This window comes from Oryctolagus cuniculus, chromosome 1, assembly GCF_964237555.1.
Source record: "Oryctolagus cuniculus chromosome 1, mOryCun1.1, whole genome shotgun sequence".
NCBI classification, from domain to species: Eukaryota; Metazoa; Chordata; class Mammalia; order Lagomorpha; family Leporidae; genus Oryctolagus; species Oryctolagus cuniculus.
Genome location: NC_091432.1, coordinates 166,636,081 through 166,662,675, shown reverse-complemented (window position 1 = coordinate 166,662,675; position 26,595 = coordinate 166,636,081). Strand labels below are relative to the sequence as shown.

The 26,595-nt window shown below is 43.7% G+C and overlaps 1 protein-coding gene and 1 long non-coding RNA gene across 6 annotated transcripts in view; one reads left to right on the top strand and one right to left on the bottom strand.

Annotated features, from left to right (window-relative positions):
* The window catches only part of GLIS3 (GLIS family zinc finger 3), a 797,279-nt gene that overhangs the window by 256,790 nt on the left and 513,894 nt on the right, over positions 1-26,595 (top strand). The window lies entirely within an intron of this gene.
* Positions 1-26,595, bottom strand: part of LOC138844261 (uncharacterized) — an 89,101-nt gene that overhangs the window by 47,177 nt on the left and 15,329 nt on the right. Inside the window, exons 2-3 of one of the 2 annotated variants that reach the window (XR_011379801.1) lie at positions 8,215-8,324; positions 2,885-3,156 (exon numbers count right to left, since the gene is read on the bottom strand). This is a non-coding gene — a long non-coding RNA (uncharacterized lncRNA). Of the gene's footprint in view, positions 1-2,884; positions 3,157-8,214; positions 8,325-26,595 lie in introns of those variants that run through there. The other variant, XR_011379802.1, reaches the window with a different exon arrangement.

Genomic DNA, 26,595 nt, shown 5'->3' with positions numbered 1-26,595 from the left:
AGCTGTAGTTTTAGGAAGTCAATCAATAACTTCCTTTCTTTCCAAGTGCAGCACCAGTTGAGAAATCAGACCCAGCAAGCAGACAGATGGAGATCATAGTGTGAGCTTTATCACTGATAAGCTCGTGAGAGAGCCAGCTTGAGAGCTGTGGGCAGAAGAGTTGCCAACAGCTCAGCTCCAAGTTATCAAGCTTTGCCCACCAGCACCACCACGGCCCTCATCCCCCACCCCCAGGGCAGAGCCTGCCTCACCAAGCATCCCACAGAGAAGGCAGAGCAGAAAGTGTGAATCTGTGGACAAGCAGATGAGAGAGGATGAAGGGTGGAGAGAACAAGGGAGGGCAGGACAGAAAGGAAGAGGAGGGAAGGAGGCTGAGCTGTGTCGCTCATCTCCCTTTCCCAAACTCCCTAATTTGGTAAATCCCTCCTACCTTTCAAAGGAAAAAGGAGTAACAGTAGGGGGTGGGGCAGAAATAGTACCCCAAGGAAATTTGGGATAAATTAAAGGGAACCCCTTTAACATTTTTAGGTATTGATGCACTTACTTTAATGCCATCAGCATTTCCCAGTTAGATATGATTATCCTGTGTAAGAAAGTCAAGGTGAGATATGGGTTTTGTGGTCCTTTATCTCTGAATGTGTTTAGTTAGATGAACTGTTTAGTAGAGATAATTTACTATTTTTCATGATTTGTTCATTCATGCAACAACTTCAGTTGAGCCCTTACCATGTGCTATGGCTGAGGGTTTCACAGCAAGCAGAGAGACATGGTGACTGGCCCCCAGGAACTACAGTGAAGTCTGGGGAGGAAGAACCCCATCAGTCACTAAAGTGTGAGGTTACTACCACATGAATGGGTACCTGTGACTTCAAGGTTTATAATAAATTAGGAGTCTGATGGTTGTGAAGGTCAGGAAGCAGCTCCTGAGAAGGTGACACCTGCGCTCGGATCTGGAGGGTAAGTAGTTAACTAGGCTAAGAGAACAAAGAGCATTGCAGACAGGGGGACATTCATATAATGTCATATACACAGCAGTGAAAATGAATGAGTCCCTGCTGCCCACAACTACAGGGATGAACATTAGCAACATAATGTTGGGTGGGAAAAAAGCAAATCCTAGAGACTACATGGAGCATGGTACTCTATCATGATATAAACTTTAACAAGAAAAATGAAACAATATATTATTTAGATATACAAATATTGTGATAAAACAAAAAAGGCACAAATACAAACACAGAATGTAGGGACAGTGGCTACCTTCAGAGAAAGGGTAGTAGGGAAGGGATGGGAAGTTCACAAAGGGACATGGAAACCATTGGTAAGTCTCTAGATAATGTATGGAAAGTTCTAAACAAGTTTATTGTATCATTTTAAACATATAAATAAAAAGGCCACATATTAGCCAATTTAATGGCATTACATAAACCAAGGGTTATGGTTAGTCCAATGCTAGGTACTTGAGATGAAAAACAGGAGTGATTATGCTGAGTATTTGTGGAGTTAATGAATATTACAATGGTTGGAACAGAAAAGTAGAGGAGAGGAAAGATAGGAAATGAAGCTGTGGAGATGGCTGGGTCCACACCATGCAGACCCTATCAAGCTGGAATCCCTTTATCCCAAAAGCTATAGGAAACATTGAGGTTTCTAAGCAAAAGACAGACTTCAAAATTTGGATTTTGAAAAAAGCACATCATTGTACATTCAATGTCCTGACTAGATTGAAGAGAGTCCAGACTTAATGTGAATGAACTACTAAGGAAGATTTGTCTAGACATCAGTAGGTGGAAGCTAAGAATAGTGTGGTGGCAGCAGTGGTAGTGATGGTGGTCACAGTAATAGTACTGGTGATGGTAATGGTGGTGGTGTTTCTCGTGGTGTTCATGGTGACAGTGGAGATAGCAGTAATTATGATGGCAATGAGGTAATGATGGTGTTGGTAATGATGAGGTAGGTTGATGGGGATGAAGGTTGTGGTTGTGGTAATGATAGAGGTAGTAATGATAGTGGTGGCACAGGTGGTAATGGTACTGGTAGAACTGGTGATGGTGGTAGTTTTAGTGTGGAAAAGACAGGTAAAAAGGGGCTAGTGTTGTGGTATAGCAGTTAAAAGCCTTTGCAAGTGACACCAGCATCCCATATGGGGTGCCAGTTCAAGTTCCAGCTGCTCCGCTTCTCATCCAGCTCACTGCTAATGCACCTAGGAAAGCAGTAGAAAATGGCCCAAGTTCTTGGGCCACTGCACCCATGTGGGAGACCCAGAGGAAGCTCATAGCTCTTGGCTTTGGTCTGGCCCACCTCCAGCCATTGTGGCCATTTGGGGGATGAACCAGAGAATAGAAGATCAATCTCTCTCTCTTTATCTCCCTCTCCCTCTCTTTATAACTCTGCCTTTGAAATAAATAAAAAGGGGCCAGTGCTGTGGTACAGCAGGGTTAATGCCCTGGCCTGAAGCGCTGGCATCCTATATGGGCGCCGGTTCGAGACCCAGCTGTTCCACTTCAGATCCAGCTCTCGGCTATGGCCTGGGAAAACAGTAGAAGATGGCCCACGTCCTTGGGCCCCTGCACCCATGTGGGAGACCCGAAGAGGCTCCTGGATCCTGGCTTTGGATCAGCACAGCTCCGGCTGTTGCGGCCAATTGGGGAGTGAACCATCGGATGGAAGACACTCTCTCTCGCTCTCTCTCTCTCTCCTCTCTCTGTGTAACTCTGACTTTCAAATAAATAAATAAAAATAAATCTTTTTTTAAATAAAAAACGAAACTCTGCCTTTCAAATAAATAAAATGATTCTTTTTTTTAAAAGATAAAGAGACAGATTTGAGGATATTTAGCAAGTAAAACCTACAGAATTTAGAGATAAATTTTATATCTGTGTTTATAGACAGGAAAACAAAGATGCCAATGGTAAATTCATTCTCTGGCTTGTTAATAAAGTGGGGATGGGTGGAGAAAGAGTTAATAATAACTCAGTTTGGGGCTGAGTTGGGGATGCATTTTTAGGTCTCACTTCTTTCTCACCTCCTTTCCATAGATGATGATCTCACCTTTTTTTGTTGTTGTTCTTTAAAAAGAAGACAGTTTCTGAAGGACATCTCACAAACTCAGACTCTTCCTGCAGCCAGCCTGACAGCTGGAGTGAGTGAAGTAGCCTGGGTCCGGGAGACAATCATGATGGTGGAGACTTTGGTGACTTGTAGAGCCAGTGGGGGGTGGGAGAGGTGGCTATGACTCAGATTAACTCAGATTGGGAGTCAGTCAATTAGACTCTGATTGGGAGTCAAATGTTGCTAGCTCTAGGTTTTTCAAGGAGATCTAAAAGTCATTATTTTTATGTTTCTTTGTTAGCAACTAATTTCGGCACACACACACACATGCATGCACATACATTCACAGGCACACACACACACACACACACACCCCCTTACTGACCTACTGTTAAGGACCAACCCTATGGACAAAATAAAACAAATCTATGACTCCTGGGTAATCAAATTAGGATTTTGGGGCCGGCACTGTGGCTCACTTAGTTAATCCTCCACCTGTGGCGCCGGTATCTCATATGGGCGCCAGGTTCTAGTCCCGGTTGCTCCTCTTCCAGTCCAGCTCTCTGCTGTGGCCCTGGGGGTGGGGGCGCAGTGGAGGATGGTCCAGGTGCTTGGGCCCTGCACCTGCATGGGAGACCATGAAGAAGCACCTGGTTCCTGGCTTCAGATTGGCGAAGCGCTGGCCGTAGTGGCCATTTGGGGAATGAAGCAGTAGTGGCCATTTGGGGATTGAAGCAACAGAGGGAAGACCTTTCTCTCTGTCTCTGTCTCTGTCTCTGTCTCTGTCTCTGTCTCCCCCTCTCTCTCTCTCTCACTGTCTATAACTCTACCTGTCAAATAAAAAAAATTAGGATTTTGGCTCCAAATCATTATTAGTATTAGATTACTCATCAAATTACTAATAAAGTATAATTTCCTTAACATTATTGGGATAGAAATGATAAGATATCACTATTAAGTGGTTTAAGCATTTGGATTTTACCAAAATGTATTATTTAATCAATCTTAAAACGTTTTTAATTTTTTAAAATTTGTATTTAAAAAATACCAAATCTCAGGAAAAATTGCAAGAATACAATCATTAACTCCCACATACCTTCATCCAGATTCACCAGTTTTCTTAGCATTTTGTCATATTTGTGTATCCCCCCCACATCCTATATCTGAATCATTTGAAAGCAGGCTTTCCCCGATACAGACATGACATACTTGGCATTCTCTTACACAACCTCAATACATTGATCAAATACAACACTGTTATCTAATATACATTTACTATATAACATTGCGATTTTTTTTTTTATCCAAGATCCAGCCAGTGCCACCCCCTTGCACTTGAATGTCATGTATGTTTAATCCTTTAACCTAGAAAGATTCCTCGTGTCTTTCAGGACACATTTTTGAAGAGTAGAGACCAGCTGTTTCACGGGAAGCTCCTCAGATGGAGTTAGCTTGGTTGTTACTGATGATTAGATTCAAGCTGTACCTTTTTGACAGGAATACTCGTCAATGTCCTGGTATTTGCAGGACCTCACCCCAGGAGCAAATGAGGCCACTTTTATCAGTTAGGGAGGGGGTGCCTTGTAGATTCCCTACTAGGCAGGAAGCTCATTCCTTGGAGATCAGCAAGGAATCTGCAGGGAGGTAGTCTGAGACCCTAAACCTACAGTTGGTGATTTTGTTCATCAAAAAATCTTCATCCAGTTATTTTAGCACCCATTGAAGATTCTTGCCTGAATCTTACTATGGAGGTGGCAAGTTTATGATTTTTAAAATATTTTAAAATATTTCTTTATTTATTAGCTCTTCATGGTCTTAAAAGAAGAGCTTTCTCCTCTCCATTTATTTATTTGGCCATATTTGCATATCGCCTCACTCCTGCCTCCTGTATGGGATGCTGGTATTTCAGGTGTCAGATTTACCTGCTGCAGCATAATACCAGCCTGTATTTTTTTTAATATCTGTATGGCTACTGGGACTGTTTTGATAGTCAGTGTATCAGGGACCAAGTACTTGAGCCATCACCTGGTGTTTTCCCAGGGTGTGTATTATCAGGAAGGGGGATTGGAAGCAGCAGAGGTGGGGAATTTAACTAAGCCCTCTAATACAAGATGTGGGTGTCCCAAGCAGCACCTTAATCACTGTGCTACACACCACCTCCACTCCCCACCCCACAATCCTTCCAAGATTGAAATTTTAAAAAGATACCTGCTTCCTTAAGAGAGGTCAAATGACACATGCCTTTAAAGCAGTGATTTTCAAATGTGGTTGCACATAGCCTCTCTCAGGGAGATATGAGTAGGGGCTGAACCCCATGGCAATTAAGTCAGAATCTTTACAGCATGCATAGTACTTTCTCTTTTTTTAACTTTTATTTAATGAATATAAATTTCCAAAGTACAGCTTATGGATTACAATGGCTCCCCCCGATAAGTTCCCTCCCACCCGCAACCCTCCCCTCTCCCACTCCCTTTCCCCTTCCACTCACATCAAGATTCATTTTCAATTCTCTTTATATATAGAAGATCAATTTAGTATATATTAAGTAAAGATTTCAACAGTTTGCACCCACACAGAAACACAAAGTGAAAAATACTGTTTGAGTACTAGTTATAGCATTAAATCACAATGTACAGCACATTAAGGACAGAGATCCTACGTGAGGAGTAAGTGCACAGTGACGCCTGTTGTTGACTTAACAAATTGACACTCTTGTTTATGGCCTCAGTAATCACCCTAGGCTCTTGTCATGAGTTGCCAAGGCTATGGAAGCCTTTTGAGTTCGCTGACTCTGATCATATTTAGACAAGGTCATAGTCAAAGTGGAGGTTCTCTCCTCCCTTCAGAGAAAGGTTCCTCCTTCTTTGATGACCTGTTCTTTCCACTGGGATCTCACTCACAGAGAACTTTCATTTAGGTGTTTTTTTTTTTTTTCCAGAGTGTCTTGGCTTTCCATGCCTTAAATACTCTCATTGGCTTTTCAGCCAGATCCGCATGCCTTAAGGGCTGATTCTGAGGCCAGAGTGCTATTTAGGACATCCGCCATTCTACGAGTCTACTGTGTATCCTGCTTCCCATGTTGGATCATTCCCTCCCTTTTTTATTCTATTGGTTAGTATTTTCAGACATTAGTCTTGTTATGTGATCCCTTTGGCTCTTAGTCCTATCATTATGATCAATTGTGAACAGAAATTGATCACTTGGACTAGTGAGATGGCATTGGTACATGCCACCTTGATGGGATTAAATTGGAATCCCCTGGTATGTTTCTAACTCTACCATTTGGGGCAAGTCCAATTGAGCATGTCCCAAATTTTACCTCTCCTCCCTCTCTTATTCCCACTCTTATATTTAACAGGGATCACTTTTCAGTTAAGTTTCAACAGCCACCTACAGGATTCCACTGAGAAGCCACCACATGTGTGAGGAAAGTCTCTGCTAAGGTTACAGGTGGCTTGGTTCACAAGCTAAACACAAGTGAGCATGATCCACATCACATATCTGACTTAAAAACTGGTAATTAAAAACTGTGTTAGAGTATATTTTGAGCTTAACCTGGGAGTTGAAAGACATGGAATATGTTTTTGTTTTTTTCTTAGTGTGATGATAAAAACCACGTTCCCGGGGCCGGCGCCGTGGCTCAATTGGCTAATCCTCCGCCTGCAGCGCCGGCATCACATATGGGTGCTGGTTCTAGTCCCAGTTGCTCCTCTTCCAGTCCAGCTCTCTGCTGTGGCCCGGAGTGGGGGGCAGTGGAGGATGGCCCAAGTGCTTGGGTGCCTGCACCCACATGAGAGACCAGGAGGAAGCACCTGGCTCTTGGCTTTGGATCAGCGCAGCTCTGGCCATGGTGACCATTTGGGGGTGAACCAACAGAAGGAAGACCTTTCTCTCTGTCTCTCTCTCTCTCTCACTATCTATAACTCTACCTGCCAAAAAAAAGTTCCCTTAATTTTATGGTTTATGTGAGGTTCACATTTTAATTACTTCTGAAATCACATTATGACCTAAAACTAAGACTGTGTGTGTGTGTGTGTGTGAAAGTTTTAAAGTTGTATCTAGGACAGGGTTCTTAAAGTTCAGTGCACACCAGAAATACCCAGAGTACTTTTCCCAAATGGGGCATTTTAGGCAGATTTCTGGTCCTTTGAGAAGGCCCAGGTGACAACCACCAATGATTCTGATTCACCTTGCACTTTACCTTGAATGGCAGTTTTCAGAGTAGCATTGCATCATCTGAGAACTTGTTAGAAATGCACGTTCTCAGGTCCTGCCCTAGACTGTACTGAATCAGAAACTTGAAGTGAGGATGAGCATTCTGTGTGTTCACAGGCTGTAGGGATGCTGAGGCAGGATAAGGAGCCATGTTCTAAGAAGTGTTGCCAGTGCTCCTGTGTTTTTTTAATGAATAGTAGTCATTGAGGTTTTTTTTTTTCATTTTTAAAATTTATATAAGGTGAACAAATTTCCTGTATTTTATATACACAAATTTAGGAGCATAGTGATACTTCCCCTCCTAAATTCCCTCCCGCCCATGATCCCACCCTTCATCCTCATTCCTTTCTAATTCTTTCTTTTAATTTTTATAATGACATACTTTCAGCTAATTTTATAAATATAAGCTTGACCCTTCATTCAGTAAAGAATTTAACAAATAGTAAGAAAACAACAACACTGTTCCTCAACAGTAGAAACAAGGGCTGTAAACAATCATCAAATCTCAAAATGTCAGTTTTGCTCACATACAGTACATTTTTTGTACTCTATTAGTTACCACACATCAGGGAAAACATATGATATTTATCTTTTAGGGACTGGTTTATTTGACTAAGTATAATGGTTTCCAGTTGCATCCATTTTGTTGCAAAATGAAACAAAGCCAATCCTCTCCCTATCCTTTCCACTGGGTGGTATTGAGACCATGGGAGAACATTTGGTTACTTCCAAGGCCAAAACAGCTTTGCCTACCTATTCTGTGTTTCTCTTTCACAAGAGGTTCCTGAGTTAGGAAAGCACTGGAGCCACACCTCTTCCTACTTCTGGCCTAAGTTACTCTAATGCCATTTCCCTCATTGTTCCCTGAGTTGATCAGCCCTACTGGGCCTCCTGGACACTCAGCTCCACCTCCAGGAGAGCAACAGGGACAGCATCCAACACACTCACCTGCTTGGGTCTGGAAGGCCAAGAAAAGGAAGACTGGGGTGCCATGGACTCATCACCACATCACTGGGAGCTCCAAGACCATCCACTGCCCAGACTGTGGCAGGGGCAACCTGGAGGCAGAGACAGAGACATCCAAATCTAATTTATGGATGAGTAGTATTCCATAGTGTATATATAACACGTTTTCTTTGTCCAGTCATCGGTTGATGGACATCTAGGATGATTATCTTAGCTATTGTGAACTGAGCTATAATAAACGTGAGGGTACAGATATGCTGACTGCATTTCATTTGGGTAAATTCCCAGAAGTGAGATTGGGTCATATGGTAGATCTCTTTGCAGATTTATGAGGTATCTCATTACTGTATTCCACAATGGCTGTACTAATTTACATTCCCATCAACAGTGTATTAGGGTATATTTTCTCCCACGTTCTCACCAGTATTTATTGTTTTCTTTAATTTTTTTTTATGAGAGCCATTTTAACTGGGGTGAAGTGAAACCTCATTGTGATTTTGATTTGCATTTTCTTGATGCCTAGTGATCTTGAGAATTTTTCATGTATCTGTTGGCCATTTAGATTTCCTTTTTTGAAAAATGCATGTTCAAGTCTTTTGTCCAACTGGATTGCTTGTTTTGTTGTTGTTGAGTTTATTGAGCTCTTTATAGATTCTGGGTATTAATCCTTTATCAACTGCATAGTTTGCAAACAATTTCTCCCATTCTGTTGGTTGCCTCTTCACTTTGCTGTTTCTTTTGCAGTACAGAAGCTTCTCAACTTGATATAATCCCATTTGTCAATTTTGGCTTTGATTGCCTGTGCCTTTGGGGTCTTTTCCAAGAAGTTTTGATTGTGGCAATATGTCTTGATGTAGGCACCGGTTGCTATAAACTTCCTTCTTAACACTGCTTTTTCCGTATCCCATAAGTTTTGATATGCTGTATTGTCAACTTCATTCATTCCCAGTACTTTTTTATTTCCCTTTTGATTTCTTCTATGACCCACTGTTCATTCAGGAACATGTTGTTCAGTCTTCATATGTTTGATTATGTTCTAGAGATTCTTATGTTGTTAATTTCCGTCTTCATTTCATTATGTTCAGAACAGATACATAATATGATTTCAGTTTTTTAATTTGCTAAGACCTGATTTATGGCCTAGCATATTGTCTATCCCAGAGACATTTCCATGCACTGATGAAAAGAATGTGTATTCTGCAACTGTGGGATGAAAGGTTCTGTAGATATCAGTTAGGTCCATTTGGTCCATAGTTTCTATTAGCTCTGTTATTTCTTTGTTGATTTTCTGTCTAGTTGATTTGTCCATTGATGAATGTGGGGTGTTGAAGTACCCCATTACTATTAATATTGGAATCTATGTTTCACTTTAGATCTATTAACATTTGTTTTAAATGGCCAGATGCCTTGGCATTGAATGCATATACATTTATTATAGTCACGTCTTTCTGTTGAATTGGTCCCTTAATCACTACATAATGCCCTTCTTAGTCTCTTTTAACAGTTTTTGTTTTAAAGTCTATTTTGTCTGATATTAGGATGGCTACACTTGTTCATTTTTGCTTTCCATTAGCATGGAATATCTTTCTCCATCCTTTCACTTTCAATCTGAACATATCTATGTAGGTGAGATGTGTTTCTTGCAGGCAGCAAATAGATGGGTCTCTTTTTTTATTTTAAGTCCATTCAGCCAATCTGTATCTTTTTTTAAAAAAAGATTTATTTTATTTATTTGAAAGACAGAGCTACAGAGAGAGGTAGAAACAGAGACAGAGAGAGGTCTTCCATCTGCTGGTTCACTCCCCAAATGGCCCCAATGGCCGGAGCTGAACTGATCCAAAGCCAGGAGCCAGGAGTTTCTTCCAGAACTCCCACAAGTGTACAGGATCCCAGGGATTTGGGCTATCCTCTGCTGCTTTTCCAGGTGCATTTTCAGGGAGCTGGATCAGAAGTGGAGCAGCAGGGACCCGAACAGCACCCATACTGGATGCTGGCGCTGCAGGCTGGGGCCTTAACTGCCATGCCACATTGTTGGCCCCCAGTCTGTGTCTTTTAATAGGAGAATGTAGGCTATTTACATTCAAGGTTATTATTTTTTAAATATTTATTTTGTTTATTTGAAAGACAGAGTTACAGAGAGAGGTAGAGACAGAGAGAGAGGTCTTCCATCTGCTGGTTCACTCCCCAGATGGCTGCAATGGCTAGAGCTGCAGCAATCCGAAGCCAGGAGCCAGGAGCTTTTTCTGGTTCTCCCACATGGGTGCAGGGGCTCAAAGGCTTTAGGCCATCTTCTACCGCTTTCCCAGGCCACAGCAGAGAGCTGAATTAGAAGAGGAGCTGCCAGGACTAGAACCGGCACCCATATGGGATGCTGGAATTTCAGGCCAGTGCTTTAACCCGCTCTGCCATAGTGCTGGCCCCTCAAGGTTATTATTGATAAATAATGATTTGGTCCTACCATTTTCCTATACATATTCCTATTGTTTGCTTTGAATTTTCTTTGTGCTTTTACTGTAAGATTTTCTGCTTTCACATTCTTTCATAATGATGACTATCACTCTCTATTTCTGCGTGTAGCACTTTCCGAAGAATCATTTGTAAGGCTAGACAAATAGTGACAAATTCTTTGAATTTATGTTTTCTCTGGAAGGTCTTTATTTCACTTTCACTTATAAATGAGAGCTTTGCTGAGGACTGTATCCTGGGTTGACATTTTCTTTCTTTTAGGACTTGGACTATGTCTATCCATTCTCTCCTGGCCTGTAGAGTTTCAGATGAGAAATCAAAAGTTAGTCTAATTGGGATTCTCTTGTGTACATTTTAGAATCTTTTCTTTGTGTTGTGCTGTTGAAAGTTTGACTGTAATGTTCCCTGGTAAAGATCTTTTCTGTTCCTGTCTATAGGAGTACTAGGTGCTTTCTGTATTTGGAAATCCCATTATGTCTCCAAATTGGGGAAGTTTTCTGCTATTTATTTCATTGAATAGTCATTCTAGTCCATTCTTTCTTTTGTTGCCTTTAGGAACTCCATAGACATGTATGTTTAGTCATTTGATAGTATCTCATAAATATCAAATACTATTTTCAGTTTTTTCTAATTTTTTCTTCTTTTTTGTCTGACTGAGATACTTCCAGGATTTGTCTTCTAGCTTGAATATTCTTTCCTTTTTTCTTTTTAAAGATTTATTTATTTGTTTGTTTGAGAGGCAGAGTTACAGAGAGAGGAAGAGACAGAAAGTAAGATCTTTTATCCGCTGGTTTACTCCCCAAATGGCTGCAAGAACCAGGGCCAGCCAAGTCAAAACTAGGAGCCAGGAGCTTCTTCCTGGCTTCCACATGGGAGCAGGGACTCAAGGAATTGGATCACCTTCTGCTGCTTTCCAAAGTGCATTAGCAGGGAGCAGGATCTGAAGTGGAGCAGCTAGGACTCAAACTGGCACTCATATGAGATTCTGGCGCTGCATACAGCAGCTTTACCCTTTGTGCCAGTGTCTCCTCTAATAATTGAGTTTGATTTCTCTTCACTATCTCAATCTCTTGGCAAATTTTTTCATTCACACTATGAATGGATTTTTTTTAACTCATGAATTTGTTTCTCTGTGTTTCTGAGTAATTTTATGATCATTCTTTTGAATTCCTTTTCAGTCATTTCACCAATCTCTTTGTCTTCATATTCTAATATTTAAGTGTTGTTGTGTTCCTTTTGAGGAGTCATATTGTCTTCCTTGTTCTTGTTTCTTATATTCCTATGTTTATTTTTAGGCATTTGTGGAAACACTTGTTGTTTTTCTCCTCTGATGGGTTTTGTCTTTGAGCTATGGCTCTGTGGCTTAGTGGAGTGTCTGCTCCTTCAGTGAATACCCAGAGGCACAGGCTGGGTGGTACCAGGGGGCTCTGGTCAATGCTCAAGTGTGGGGCGAGAATCCAGGGTGACACTGAAGATGGGCGTGATAGATCTCTTCTAATGTCAGCAAGTTGGAGGGTATAATTATGCCTGTTGGCATAATCACAACCTCACCTCCTCTCTTCTAAGGTGATCAGTGCCTGAGGTTAGCCCACAGTGGGTACAAGCCTCACCCACACTGGTACATGAACCACACAAATGATCTATGTAGATCTCAGTGTGTGCCTGGAACCCTCTGTGATGACCCACCCAGGGAGTCAGGGAGCTCGGAGACTCTCGTTCCAGCCACAGTGATTGCCCAGAGACCCTGCTACACCCATTTCCTATCACGCAGTTACAGGATTCCCACAGTCACAGTGCACAAGGTTCCCACAGTCATGGGGTGTAGAGGATCCACTCAACCCCGTGAGTGGATCCTGTCCATGGAAAGAGCAGAGACATTCCCTGAATCAGCTGCCTGTGGGGGCTCCACCTTGTCAGATTGAGCCCCACAGCCTATGATAGGTTGAGAGGATGGGGGCACCTGACAGTCCTATGTAGGTGCCCAGCCCCTTATCAAGCATCCCAGCCAGACTCAAAGTCCGTGGGGAAAGTGGATTTTTCCCTCTGGTAAATCTCCTAGTTGCATGTGTGTGAGAACCACTGCAGCCTCTGCTGGCGCTGATGGTGCTCTCTCCTTACTGGTCTCCAGGCACCCTTGTTGGGGTATAGGGAAGAAGAAATGTACTTTTCCTTCACTGGATTAGGTGGGTATCCTGTGCCCTGCTAAGGTTTTAGGCCGGGCTCAAAGTCATTGTGGTCTGCAAGGCTCACCCTTGGGTAACATCACCAGTGATGCAGGCTGCCATGGTCCATTTTCACCTGGCTCTCAGAAGTTGGCGTCTCCTCCAGCCCCAAGATGCGGAAGTCATGGGTAGTCTCTGCTGCCATATGACCTCACGTTCCATGCTGCTCCATGGTGACCCTCTTCTTTCTGTAGAATTTCCTCTACGAACTTCTCCCCGACTCCCCTAGGAATGCACTTACTCCACTTTTCCTTTACTATCTTCCCCTGGTCACAATCAGCATGTCTTTTTCCTATTTAGCCATCTTGGAATCTCCATTGAAGATATTTTTAAAAATGCAAATCTGGGCTCCATTGACAACCTAAAATTCGAAAGGAGAAAATTCCAGTGCTAGAGGTGGATAATGTATATTAACAAACACTCCACATGATTCTTGTCTTTTTTTTTTTTTTTTTCTGACAGGAAGAGTGGATAGTGAGAGAGAGAGACAGAGAGAAAGGTCTTCCTTTTGCCGTTGTTTCACCCTCCAATGGCCGCCACAGCTTGTGCGCTGCAGCTGACGCACCGCACTGATCCGAAGGCAGGAGCCAGGTGCTTCTCCTGGTCTCCCATGGGGTGCAGGACCCAAGCACTTGGGCCATCCTCCACTGCCTTCCCGGGCCACAGCAGAGAGCTGGCCTGGAAGAGGGGCAACCGGGACAGAATCCGGCGCCCCGACCAGGACTAGAACCCGGTGTGCCGGTGCCGCTAGGTGGAGGATTAGCCTATTGAGCCGTGGCACCGGCCTGATTCTTGTCTTAAGACAAATGTGGCAAACACCAGGATGGAAAAGCCCAAGATTTCCCTTTGTGTAGGTTGAATTCACCTATTTAGGATCTATCTTTGGGTTTTGTGTTCATCATCCTATTTACATTTCATAACAGCCTTTTGAAGTGGATGGTAACCAAACTCATTTTCCAAGTGAGAAAACTGAAATTTAGAGAACTTAAAATGGTAGCTAGAACCATAGAGATAGTGAGCTAGTGAGCTGGAAAGCTGAAGATTAAATCGGGAACTTTCTGACACCAAAGTCTTTGCTCTTAAACTAGTCTTGTCTTCTAAGATAACTGCATGCAGGGGCTGGTGCTGTGGCATAGCCAATAAGCCACTGCCTGCAGTGCTGGCATCCCAGATGGGCACCGATTCAAGTCCCAGCTGCTCCACTTCTTTTTTTTTTTTATTTTTTGACAGGCAGAGTGGACAGTGAGAGAGAGAGACAGAGAGAAAGGTCTTCCTTTGCCGTTAGTTCACCCTCCAATGGCCGCCGCGGCCGGCGCACTGCGCTGATCCGATGGCAGGAGCCAGGAGCCAGGTGCTTTTCCTGGTCTCCCATGTGGGTGCAGGGCCCAAGCATCTGGGCCATCCTCCACTGCACTCCTGGGCCAAAGCAGAGAGCTGGCCTGGAAGAGGGGCAACCGGGACAGAATCCGGCGCCCCAACCGGGACTAGAACCCGGTGTGCCGGCGCCCCTAGGCGGAGGATTAGCCTAGTGAGCCGCGGAGCCGGCCCTGCTCCACTTCTGATCCAGCTCTCTGCTATGACCTGGGAAAGCAGTGGAAGATGGTCCAAGTGCTTGGGCCCCTGCACCCATGTAGGAGACCTGAAGAAGCTCCTGCTCCTGGCTTCGGATCGGCGCAGCTCTGGCTGTTGTGGCCATCTAGGGAGTGAACCAGAGGATTGCAGAGAAGAACCCTCTCTCTCTCTCTCTCTGTGCCTCTCTGTAACTCTGCCATTCAAGTAAATAAATACATCTTTGGAAAAAAATGTAACTGCATGCAAATTGTTGTTATAGGGCAGTGCAGCCTTGTAGATGTGGGCCCAGAGCATGTCCTTGGTGCAACATTGAACAATTGCCATCTGTAATCCCAAACTAGTTTTTTCAGATTTTCCCTCCACTGTTAGTCTACATAGATTGTTCCCTGTTCTTTGGTCTCCCTTTGCTCATTCCAACCATTGCTAATGCCCTCACTGTACCTTTCCTGATGAGAGCTCTCCATTCTTTTAGGCCTCTAACTTGCAAATTTACTTATTGTATATTTCCTTCCTTTCTTCCTCCCTCCATTCCTTCCCTCCCTCTGTCCCTTCCTTCCTTCCTTCCTTGCTTCTTTCCCCCTACTTCCAAAATATGACCATGCTTCAAATTTTCCTCTGTCGAGCCTCTCTGACCACGCAAAAGCTCAATGAATACTCTCACCTTGGGCCCACTATGACCTGCTTGGCCTGTATCCTCTATTTGGTACCTATTTATACATCTTAATCTTTCATCTAGATTAAAACTCCATGAAGGTGTTACTCTGTCCCTGGCAAGTAGTAGGAGCTGAGATAAAGTCTGTTCACTTAAAGACTAATAGAAAATGAAGATGAATTAAAAATTATTTTTCAATTTTTTGAAAGGCAGAGACAGAAACTAACAGAGAGAGAAACCATCCATCTGCTGGTTCAATCCCCAGATGCCTGAGACAGCTGGGACTAGGCCAGGTCAAAACCAAGAACCTAAAACTCAGTGTGGGTCTCCTATGTGGTTGGCAGAGATGCAAGTACTTGAACCATCACTGCTGCCTCCCAGGGTGTGGGAATAGCAGGAAGCTGGATCAGAAGCAGAGCTAGTACTGGAACCTAGCATTCCAAGTGGCATCTTAATTACTGCACAAAATACCTACCCCTGAGGAATGATTTTAAAATCAAGACAAGTTGTGAGACCTTGTGGGAGAATCTGTGAAGGGGTCACTCAAGTAATCATTGGATTTGCAAAGAGAGTTAGATGAATTTACTGAGGATTTTTTAGAAGTCAGTTTGTATGAATCCTAACATATCTTCTAAACCCAGAAAAGTACAGGGAAATCTTTTTTTGTTGAAGACAGAATGGAAGTGGCATTAGGAGATATAATGGTAAATATGTAAAGAATTCTGTATAAAAAATTTATCCAATGTGATCATCATTTCAGATGAGAATGTGTTTTCTTAAAAAAAAAAAAAAAGAAGAAGAAAATGGGTAATGTCTATTCCAGTTCCTTTTCAAACTTTAGGGTAGCAAAGTTTTGGGAATGGCATCGTGTTTCAGGCCAATGCCATCCTAGGAGGTAACAGGGGACATCTGACCTGAAACAGTCCATACCTGGAAGAACATGTCAGTGGATCTCTAATAGGGTCAGGGTTAGTCTGGGGAAAGAGTGCCACCTGCTGACCAGACCAAGTCACATTTTTTTCTTGCCTGTGTCCTGTTTGGCTTGGCTAAAAGCAGGTATCCCAGAGGCTGATCCTTAGTGAGGTTGTGTGCAGTTCTACGGTATTTCACTGGCAGGCTCAGGAGGACATTGCCACAAAAGTGAGGTGTTCCAGGAATATGTTCCAGGTCTTCTTTTAGATCCCTTCTTGGGAAAAGAGTTTTCCCTGAGGAAAAGTATCAACAGCCTTGGTGTAGAAAATGACAGAACTGATATTGGGTGAATAGTGCTACATAAGGTTATATGATTCCATCAAACAGATTTCAGAGACAGCTGTGTTGTTAAGGGAAGGAGAGGCCAGAGGGGAAAATTTAAGAATTAACTGTGTTTTAAAATGGTTTGAATTAATTTAAATTTTTAAAAATTTGAGGTCTGCTCCATTGACAAGTAAAAATCTTCATTTTCTAACGCATTAGTAAATGGGGAGTTTATTTACTGAAAAGTGTTGTTGTGTATACAGTACAGTTTCAGATGCTGTCTAAAGTGGCAAAACACTGAGATCCTAAATGTAGGGGCACCAGAGTCTCCTGGCAAACCAGTCATCCCCTGGCTTCTTGTGTAGATGATGGTCACAATTGCTTGTCCTCTCAACACCCTGTCAGGTCAATGTGAGAAGCGTATTTGAGATTGATGGGCTGGGTGGATGTTCCCTGTTCCCTCCAACCAGAAACATGCATATGGGACATGTGATTTTAGCTGTGAGAAAGGCCACTTCTGAAATCAACTGAGATCCCAAATTAGACTCTTTTTCTTCTTTGGTGGGAGTTGTCCTTAAAGAAAAGACATTTTCATTGCCTGAGAGAACCAGAGGGAGTGGAAGGACCATGGGGGAGGAGAGAGCTTCACTGCCTCTAGCCAAGTTGGCCCTTGGGGCTTCCTATTGTTACTGTTAATCCCTGGGGAATTCCAGGACCCTGGATCCTGATAAGCAAGTTCACACTGAAAATGACTGCATTGACACTCACCCTCAAGAGGGTCTTACCTAAGCCAGAATGAGAGGAAGGGGCCATTGCTGAGCTAGCGGCACTCTGGGTGCCCAGCACTGGGTAGAAGCATTCCTTAGAGTGTAGGTCAGCTCCCCTGCAGCCCTTTGCAGTGGGAAGAGCAGAGACTCAGGGACACAGGCTACCTGCTCCAGAGCTAATGAGAGAAGCAGCTGAGATATGAACCTATTTCTGCCTGGCTCCAGAATCAGTGCCCTTGTTCACATGATATCTTGAACCACTAGTGGTATGTTTTCAAACACTGCTAGTGGACTTATCTTAGAACTAGAAAAGATAGGAACAACTCCACAGCCTGCTTTTCCTTAGTTGCAAGAGGCTATCCTGCTCTATGGTTGACAGAGGGTCCTACTTTTTGCAATCTTTATTTGAGAGGGATAGAGAGACGGGGGAGGAAGCAGGTGGGAGGCGAGGAGGGGAGAGAGAGAGGAATAGAGAAACTCTTCGATCTGCCAATTTACTGTCCAAATGCCCACGACTTCTGGCATGGGATGAAGCCAAAGCTGGAAAGCCTGGAATTCAATCCATATCTCCCTTGTGGGTAGCAGCAACCCAACTGATTGAGCCATCATGTACTGCCTCTCAGGAAGTACATCAACAGAAAGGTAGAATCAGGAATGAAGATGGGACTCAAACCCAGGCACTGTGATATGGGTCGCAAGTGTCCTAACCAGTGAGTTAACAGCTGGGCCAAATGCCCATACTGCCTTTTCTTTCTTTTCTTTTTTTGACTGAAGACCACATAGCTTCTCAAAGTTTTAGCCTCCCTCACAGAGAAAAGCAGTACTTACCTATTGACTTGAACATGTGTATGTGCACACACATGTCATATACATTCATCCTTTTTGCACAGAGTGGGGAAGTTGAACAGAATAGGACCACTGAGGAGACAGATAGCATTGAGTGGCAGGAAACTACATAGTGCTAGGACATGGTGGCTGGTATTAAGGGCACTGGTTTGGTGGTCAACCATCCTTGAATTGAGTTCTTGTTCTGCCATGAAGAATTATGACTACAGTAGCAACAACGGTGAACATGGGAGGGCTTACAGTGTGTCAAATACTCTCCCAAACATTTTGTATGTATTCATTCACTTAATCCTCATAACCATTCTATGAGATAAGTGTTGTTATTATTTCCATTTTACTGAGTAAGAAAATTGAGGCACACGGAAGTTGTTATTTATTCAAGGTTCCACCGGCTAATAAATGGTAAAAAGATGGTTTAATCTCAGGCAATCTGGTTTACTACATGAGCTATGGTGTAATACTGTCTCTCAACTAACATTTACTAATTGCTTCAGTTAACCTTTCTAGACTTTAGTTTTTCCCATATATAAGTTCACGTTTTTAAGAAATACTGATGTCAAAGCCTATGTAAGATGCGATAGATCAGACAGAGGTGGAAAAGACCATGCACACAGACTCCTACTCCCCCCTACCCAGCATGTATCCATGCAGCATGCAAAGGAGACGGAGGCCACGTGCAGTTGAGAACCCCTAGGAGAGCTGAAGGAGCTGGCACTAGAACTTGATCATATGATAGGAGACTGATCTGGAAAGGGCATTTCAGGCAGAAAGAATGCTCATGGTGAGTTTGGGGCCCCTGTTAACCAATCTGTTTTGACTCAGTAATAGGGTATTGGGCTGGGGACAGTGTCAGAGGGAAAGATCAAGATCCAAGTTTAAGGAGTCACATCTATGACCATTCATTGACAGTAGCATGTAGGCTAAATCCACGAGTGGAGAGACTGGAGGTCGACTACCAGAAGGCCAGAGAAATGGTCTGGCTTAGAAAATGGAGAAGCTCAAGTTGGATGGCAGGAACTGAATAATGGGGACAGAAGTCTGAAGTATCAGGAAAGCAGGATGAGGGGCAGCAAGATGAGCAGAGGAGGAGGCAGTAAGGTGAGTGATTCACTGGGTGAGAGGGCAGCAATGGCTTGCAAAGTAAGACAGTCAGTCACTGAGTTCTTCAGACCAAGAGTTCTGTGGACCATGCAGGCAGACACACATGGTCAGCGTTAATGCGTTTGCTGAATTCGTATGGCTGAAGCTTAGAGTAATGATCGTTAGAGGAATGTGTAATGACAGCCACCTACCATGTGCCAGGCATTCTATATGCTCACCCCATCCTCCAATGTTGTCTCTAATCAGCAGATGAGTACTGCTCTACGGGTGTGGGGCTTTCATTTGAGAGGGTTTTTCTCCCCAGAAGATGCAACATAACATGGTGCTTATAGGCAGACACTGAAGCCAGAAGACTGAGTAAGTGGAGGAGCTACCGTTGTATATCCTGGACAAGAAACTTGATCTTTCTGCCCATCACTGTGTGCCTCTGTAAAATGGAGATAACATTATCCACCTCCCAGTGTTGTTGTGAGGACTAGATAAGTTAACTTGAGGTTACATAATGCCTGGCCTAGCCATTGCTATTGATGAGCGAGTTGATGAGCAGCAAGAAGAGATGCTCTGGCTAAGGACACAGAGCCAGCAGGCCCAGGATTCAAACCTGGGCCCACCAACAGCCAGGCCTCCTCCATGCTAGCTAAGGGGAAAGAAGACCATAAAACAGAGAGAGGAGCAAGCACATTCAGGTGGTAGGATGCAGACAAGGACTATTAGAAGGAACCAGGAGAAATTAGGAGGAAGAGGAGCCAGTGCTGTGGCATAGCCGGTAAAGCTGCTGCCTGTGGTGCCGGCATCCCAAAGGGGTTCCATTTTGAGTCCCAGCTGCTCTACTTCCAATCCAGCTCTCTGCTATGGCCTGGGAAATCATAGAAGATGGCCCAAGTCCTTGGGCCCCCTACACCCACGTGGGAGAACTGGAAGAAGCTCCTGTCTCTTGGCTTCAGGTCGGCACAACTCCAGCCATTGCAGCCATCTGGGGAGTGAGCCAGTAGATGGAAGACCTCTCTCTCTCTCTCTCTCTCTCTCTGCCTCTGCCTCTGCCTCTGTCTTTATATAACTCTGCCTTTCAAATAAATAAATCTTTTTTTAAGATTTATTTTATTTATTTGAAAGTCAGAGTCACACAGAGAGAGGAGAGGCAGAGAGAGAGCGAGGTCCTCCATCCGCTGGTTCACTCCCCAGATGGCTGCAACAGCTGGAGCTGCACCAAACCAAAGCCAGGAGCCAGGAGCTAGGAGCCAGGAGCTTCCTCCAGGTCTCCCACATGGGTGCAGGGGCCCAAGGACTTGAACCATTTTCCACTGCTATCCCAGGCCATAGCAGAGAGCTGGATCGGAAGAGGAGCAGCCGGGATTAGAACTGGCGCCCACGTGGGATGCTGGCACTTCAGGCCAAGGCTTTAACCCACTGCATCACAGCGCCTACCCCAATAAATAAATCTTTAAAAAATAAAGAAATTAGGAAGAAGAACAGGAATAAAGAACTTTCAAAAGTCTTTTCTGTTTCCCTGACCATATAAGTAAAACAAGTTCATTCTAAAACAGCCAGGAACTAAATTGTAGTCACCCAGCCATCTCCCCTGCTCCATTGTCAGACAACCACTGCTAACCAACAAGCCCAGCACTTTACAGTGTCACAGGAGGCAGGGGAGAAGACTAGGGAAGGCAGGGTTGCTCAGTAAGGCCGGTTGTAGAAGAGTCTGGGCCAGTAAGCTTGGTGTTGGGAAGGATGGTCCACAGCAGGGTGGGGGCAGGGGAGTAGGTCAGCTGAGGGGCAGGAGTAGGCAAGTTAGGCTTGGAGTGAATCTGATGTGGGAGGCAGGGGGCAGAGGACAAACAGCTCCAAAATAAGGGGGCCGGAGCATAGTGTTGCAGGGTAGGAAACACTTTCTGTGTGATGGACCCTTTTGGCAATCCAGTGAAGCTTCTGGACCACCTCTCAGAGTAAGATTTTAATGCCTAAATGACATACAAGGGATTACAGCAGGGAGACACTTGGAATGAAGACCTCTCATAAGGACCCTCCCAGCTTTAAGACTGAGTACTTCTGCGAAGTGTGCATTCTTAGAAACTACCTGTGGTCTTCCAAATCTTGCACACCCTGTTAGTATAGAAAACCAAAATGCACCCCAAATTGTGGTTGGCTCCCCACCTCTAGCTCCAGACTATGATTTTTAGACAAGGACCACCTTCAGATGAACCACACACTCTACGCTGAAAACAAGTTGTATTAGAATGTCAACATCACACCCCTATTTGTCTACTTCAGAGGGATGCTGGCAGGATAGAAGATGTGATGAAGACCTCATGTGTGCTGATCAAGTTTCACAGCATTACAAACCCATTTCCACCAAGTCACAGAGGCCCATAGTCCTGGTACCTCACTCATCACAACAGGCTCATGATGTGCTGCACACACTTAAGATGGCCACTGTCTTGCCTGGCGGCTGGATCTGTCCCCGTTGGGTGTGTATCCTCACAGCTGGGCTGTGGAGGCAGGGTGAGGCAGAGCAAATAGGATTCTGCACTGAGAATCCTGGGCATATTCAGGGTTTAAGTTTGCAATGAAATTCAGAAAATCAGCTATGACTGTTCTTGGACTAGGTCAGGGGCAGCCAGGGCTCCAGGCAGATTCCAGAGGTACACTGGGGCACACACTAAGCTAGTGGCTTTCTGAGATTTTTCCCTATCACCCATTCAATCAGGAACTGGTTGTGCCTGCCTAAGAAGCCTATTAATACAGTATAGAAAGGGGTTCACTTGAAAGAATCCTATCTATTCTTCAGTTATTATTTTATATTTTGTTTTAAGCTACCAGAGTAGGTCAATAAGAAAAGAGCTCTTCTACCCCATTAGCTGTTGCTTGAAGTGAAATTATCATACCAGTGACATCCATTGTTGGAAGACTATTTTGCATTGGCCCCATGTAATGTGACATGAAGAGAAAAAGTATGTAGCAGAATCCTGATATGGAAATCCAGACTTAAAAATCATTCTCTGATGGCTTGGCATCCTTGGGATGAATTGGTCATAGTTTTCAACAACTTAGATCAAAGCCAAATGCTGTTTGCATTCAGACAGTGATTCAGGGACCATGTCTTATTTGGTTTCTTTGAAAACAGAGCACAGACATTTTTTCATACCTTTGAGAGAAATCTTTTGGCTGCCAAATTTGTGCATTGTAAATTTTCTTGTACCCTAATACAGAGTTCTACATCTTGTATCCAATGTCTCTTTTGGAGTATCCCTATACTGAGTTGCCTATTACAATGATGGTCTCCTGATGTAATGTGGAAAAAAAAATAGGCCAACTGGTAAAGATAAAAAATAAATGAGAGTAAATAAAACACATATGGAACTTCTACTTTCAGAGTTAAAATGTATATGAGGATGTATGCAAATCAGCCATCCAAATAGAAATGCAGACTGGGTTAGAGTCAGGCACAATTACGAAGCAGCCAAGTTTGCTTTCTCTGGTCTTTTATTCTCCTGACCTGGGTATTTTCATAACCTGTACCTCTCTTCTGTTTTCAATTTACCCTCTGACCCTTCTGTACACCTAGAGAATTAGAACTGTCCGCAGTCACTACCCACTTCAGAAGTCTTCTCCCCACCCCCTCCCGACACTTCCTTTTCCTTCTACAACATCCCCTCCTTAAAATCCACATGATCTGTGTCTTTTTCCTAGAGCCTTGCTCATAAGTGAGAAGTATTTAAATGACTATCCTTTAGAAAAATACTAAGTCATAGCAAATTCCTGACCCTAGTACACTGATGATATGTTTTCTTGATTTTGCTTAGTTCATTTAACAGATTGTATTGAGTGCCTATTCTGCAGGGATCAATAGCTTTGGTGTAGTGGGAATTACTTGAGGTGAAGTTGTAAAATGGGGGGAGGGGGCATCTCCCCCAAAGGTGAAACAGCAATTGGGAGATGATGCAAGTTGATTTTATTTTATCTAACAAATGTTTTATCCCACATAGTCTGTGACAGGCATTGTTCTAAATGCTTGGCAAATATGACCTCACGTACTCCTCAAAGCAAATACTTTTATAATATTCATTCTCTTTTTGCAGGTGGAGAGACAAACACAGACAGAGTAAGTGACTTCCCCAAGATTGCTCAGCTATTAAATGTGGAGCCAGGACCGAATCCCAGCAGTTTGGCTCCAGGGTTGGGAGTGCTTAAATCATCTTGACTCTGCTTCTCCAGCTGCCAAGTGCAGGACACAGACAAGGGCTCTGAGTTTGATGTCAACATCCATTCCAGGTGAGCTAATGAGGTCAAAGAGGTCTTTATGACAGTCATCGTTCACCCTGGCTGCTCACTGGAGTCTCCTGGGAAGCTTTCACAAGGTCCTAATGCCCAGGTCCCATCTGGGTTGATTGAATGAGAATCTCTGGGGCAAGGCCTGGCCATTACATGACAAGCTTGCCTGGGTGTTCTAAGGGGCAGTTAACACCGAGAATCATGGCAGGGACGGGTCTCCAGGTCTGCCTCCTCTCAAGCGTGGTGTGCAGCTCAGAGGGAAAGGAGGAGGTTTCAGGTGGGAGATGAGGGTGGGTGGAAAACCTGGTCCTCTGGTCCTCTCTTCTCTCCCACCGTCAGGATTCTGCATGTTCCCCCAGCCTTCCATCTTCTTTCTCCTCTTCTCTGGCCTTGTCTCCCTCTTCCTTCCCTTTGTTCCCTCTTCTGTGTCAACACTTTCAACCTGGTCTTCTGTTCAGCTTCCTGCTGAGTCTTATTTCCTCCTCTGCCTCTTCAAGTTCACAGCCTTTCAGTCATTTCACTTAGCAGGGCTTAGAAAGGGAGCAGGGGTAGAATCATGGTGCTCAAATGATTAATGACACAAATTCACAGGGCTCCTGGAGGAATTAAAGGAGGGACTGGGATGCATCTACCTGCTTCTCAAATAGTATGATTAGTTTGAATACTGCAAGGACTATGTTCTGTGGGTGCCCAAATTTTGCAGGGAATATTAGTTTCCTATTGCTGCAATAATAAGTTGCCTTCGACATAGTGTCTCCATTAGCTAAGGTCAAGATTTTGGCAGGGCTGTGTTTTCTGAATGCTCTAGGAAAGAGTAGGCTTCATTGCATTTTCCAGATTGTGGGAACCACTCACATTCCTTGGTTAATGACCCCTTCCTGAATCTTCAATGCTTGCAGCATAGCATCTCTATGGCCCTGCTTCCATATGGGTATCTGCATTTTTCAGGGGTCTTTAGGAAGACACACTTGGTAGGATATGTATTTAGTTGTTTAAAGCCAGATCTGTTAGGAAAATTGTGTCACATGATTATGGCAGCTGACAAGTCCCACAACAAGTTGTCTACAGACCAGAAACCCTGGGATGATGATAGCATGGCTCATTCCACATCCAAAGGCCCCAGAACCAGGGAAGCCAAGGGTTTAACTCTAAATTTCAGGCCAACAGCCCGAGTGCCAGCAAGGGTGCTGCTGGTGTGAGTCCTGGAATCCAAAAGCCATCAAATTTGGAAATCTGACATCCAAAGCAGGAATGGAGTGCATTCACACATCCAAGTTCTCAGGGCCAAAGACCAATTTGCCTTCTGAATTTTTTTTTCAAAAAGATCTATTTATTAATTTGAAAGTCTTAGTGACACAGAGAGAGAGGGAAAGAGACAGAGACAGAGGTTCTCTTCTCAAAATGCTACAATACCTGAGGCTGGATCAGGTCAAAGTCAGAAGCACAGAAACCCATCCAAGCCTCCTACTTAGGTGGCAGGGACGACAGTGCTTGAGCCATCATCTGCTGCAACCTAGGCACATTAGCAGGAAGGTGGATCAGAAGCAGGGTAGCTGGAACTCAAACTGGCCCTTCAATATGGGATGCCAGTGTCACAAGCTGCAGCTTAACGTGGTGTGCCATAATGCCCACCCCTTGCCTCCTGTATGTTTTCTCTCCAGACCCCCAGCCAGTTGATGGTACCTTCCCACACTGAGCCCAGGTCTTCCCACCCAGTCTACACAGACTTACTTGTTCATCTAATTTGGAGACACCCCCATAGACAAACCCAAAATAATGCTTCCCCAAGTTTCTGGGCAGCCCTTAATCTAATCAAGTTGACATTAAAAAGTTAACCAATTCTTTCTCTGACTCTTCTTATGTCTTCTTCTTTTTATTTTTTAAGAACTTGTGAATACATTGGGCTCTCTTCCATAATCTATAACAGTCTCTATTTCAAGGTCAACTGATTAGCAACCTTAATTCTATCTGCAACCTGAAGTCCCTTTTGTCCAATAACCTAACATATTAATAGGTTCCAAGGATTAGGGTGTAGAGCTTTTGTGGCGTCATTATTCTCCCTACCACATAAAGCCCCACAGAGCAGGATGAGGTTGGTAGCAAAGGTCTTTTCATGTAGCTGGAACAGCAAGTGCAAAGGCTAATGAGAGCATGCAAGGCAGGATTTGATAAACTGTAAGTAGCTCAGTATCACCTAGCAGTGTCATTTAACAGTTTGTTACACATGTAATTTATATAATCTATTTTCCTCTTTAATTTGATATAATCATTATCTTTACCAAATATCTCACCAAAATGGTTTACAATAAACAGTACTCTATGGAGGCAGAACAGAGTGTGTGCTTTGCAGCAATAGGAGGTTGTGTTCTAGTCTTACCTCTGTCACTTATTAGCCCAAATCTGAGAATTAAATGAGATCAGGAATCTCAAGTACTTTGCTTAGCCTTGGCATATGATAAGCCCTTAATAAATGTGGGTTGGTATTACCATGACTAAACTGTGCCTTAAGCTGACCACTTATAACTTGCCACCCTTGTTTTCTAAATGTCTTTCTTGCTAGAAGGAAAAAGAAAGCAGTGACAGGAAGAACATTTCTGACCTATGCAACCTGCTAAGATAACATCATGATTATCAGGTTCAAACTGTCTAACTGCTGTGCCTTAAGTTCAACCTAGAATCTAAGGACTCAGTGCTCCTGCCCCTTATGCCAACAACCCCACACGATATCTACAGCTAGAATTTTAAATGGCATTTAGTGATGAAACAGAAGACAGAAAAGCATGGGGTTAGGGAAGATGTTCAAGGATGAACTGAAACTTTTAAAGGTAGAATTAATAACAAGCCCCAAAATGAGTGGGACTCCTGGGCTGGCACTTGTGTATAATTCCTTTCCTATTTCTGAATGCTATTGTGGGAAAACCTTGAAGACTCTATTTTATCTGTCAATGAGAAAATGCCCAATCTCAATAGGAATTTTGGAATGCATATACCTCCTCTTAGGTGCTGTGTTCTTGGACCACATTTTTTTTTTTTTTTTTTTTTGACAGGCAGAGTGGACAGCGAGAGAGAGAGACAGAGAGAAAGGTCTTCCTTTGCTGTTGGTTCACCCTCCAATGGCCGCCACGGCCGGCGCTCTGCGGCCGGCGCACCGCGCTGATCCGATGGCAGGAGCCAGGAGCCAGGTGCTTTTCCTGGTCTCCCATGCAGGTGCAGGGCCCAAGCAGCTGGGCCA